The 1,859-nt window shown below is 41.6% G+C and overlaps 1 non-coding gene across 1 annotated transcript; it reads left to right on the top strand.

The window, feature by feature from the left end:
• Positions 1 to 1,186: 1,186 nt before the first annotated feature.
• On the top strand, positions 1,187 to 1,293 carry LOC141682195 (small nucleolar RNA R71). The gene has a single exon (XR_012559596.1). It is a non-coding gene; the product is annotated as a small nucleolar RNA R71 (small nucleolar RNA).
• The last annotated feature ends 566 nt before the right edge of the window (positions 1,294 to 1,859 follow it).

Below are 1,859 nucleotides of genomic sequence, written 5' to 3'. Positions count from 1 at the left end.
TAAGTTTTAGCTTCCGAGATAGAATACCCTTCATGAACTTAACATAGCTCGGCATCTGTTCTAGAGCTTCAGCAAAAGGTATGTTGATATGCAGCTTCTTGAAAACTTCCAAAAACTTGGCAAATTATTTGTCGACCTGATGCTTTTGAAGCCTTTTAGGATATGGCGGAGGTGGATAGACCTGTTTATCCCCTGTATTACCCTCAAGAGGATTACTTTCAACAACATTCTTCTTCGGTTCCACCTCGACATCCTTCTGCACCAGTTTTTCAGCTTCAATCTCATTTTCTAGATTTGGAAAAGGTGTAGATGCACCTGCATTGTGAACAAAATTTTCAGACTCTTCGTCTTGCTGAAATTGGGGGCTTGTGACCTTTTCAGACCTTCAAGGTGATGGAGTTCACCTGTTCTTTTGCTTCCCTCTTGCCTCGATTGGCTTCTGTATCACTATAAAGCATTCCTAGTGGTTAATTCAACAAAGCATTGGCAATCTGCCCAATTCGGTTCTCCAGAGTCTTGATAAAAACAGCCTGGCCTTGACATATAAGATCCTGGTTTTTTACACATAATCCGCAACTCCTCCAATTCAGATTTTTCATTCAAAAATTGGCATGCACCTCTATGAGTTAGTTGTTGAAGTTGGAGTTGTTATCTTGGTGCATATTGCTGCTGAAAACCAGGAGGATTGAATTGCTTGTTTCCAAACAATTAGAACGACTGTTGCATTACATTCTGATTGTTGCTCCAGCTATAGTTAGGATGATTCCAGTTGTCAGGATGATAAGTGGCAGGAACTGGCTACTGCAGCCTCTGAAAGTTGCTCACAAACTGAGCTGCTTCACTAGATATAGCGCATTGCTCCATCGCTAGCGAACCTGCACACTGCTCACAAACACTGGTTATCTGATTAACACCATATTTAGACAGAGAATCAATCTTCATAGACAATGGCTTTAGTTGTGCAGTGATAGTCGTAGCTGTATCCACTTCAAGAACTCCTGCTACCTTGCCCTGTGTCAATCTCTGGGTTGGATACTAATCTGCATTAGCATCCAGCAGTTCAATTAGACCATAAGCTTCCTTATAGCTCTCTTCCCATAATGCTCCACCTGATGCTTCATCAAGCATAGGTCTAGACTGTGCTCCCAAACCATTATAAAAACAATTGATGATCATCCAATCAGGCATGCCATGATGAGGACACTTCCTAAGCATCTCCTTGTAGCACTCCCAAGATTCACATAGAGTTTCTCCCGATTGCTGCGCAAATGGAGTAAGAGCATTCCTGAGTGCAGTTGTCTTCGCCATAGGGAAGAATTTAGTAAGAAACTTCTGAGCAAGATCCTCCCATGTAGTGATAGAACCAGCTGGTAGAGAGTCTAACCAGCTCTTAGCCTTGTCCCTCAGAGAGAATGGAAACAGTCTCAGTTTCACAACATCTTCAGAAATATTATTGAACTTGAAGGTGTCACAGATATCGATAAAATCCTTAATGTGCATATGGGGATCTTCTATTGGAGAACCATCAAACTGGACTGAATTATGTACCATCTGAATCGTGCTAGCCTTGGTTTCAAAAGTATTAGCCGTGATGGCTGGTCTAACAATGCTAGACTAAATGTCATTGATCTTCGGTTGAGAATAATCCATCAAAGCTTTCAGATTTGCTACTGGTTCTCCCATTGCAATGATAACTAGAGTACCTGAAATACACGACTAAGGTAAACCTTGTAAGTAAGAGAGTCTGAGTCAGTGAACTTTAACGACCACTGATGTCAAGCACATAAACTAAAAATTAACACCGAGTCCCCAGCAGCGGCGCCAAAAACTTGTTAGAGCGAAAACACGCGCTAAAATTA

This window comes from Apium graveolens, chromosome 8 (assembly GCF_009905375.1).
Source record: "Apium graveolens cultivar Ventura chromosome 8, ASM990537v1, whole genome shotgun sequence".
NCBI lineage: Eukaryota > Viridiplantae > Streptophyta > Magnoliopsida > Apiales > Apiaceae > Apium > Apium graveolens.
This window is presented reverse-complemented; position numbering and strand designations above follow the sequence as displayed.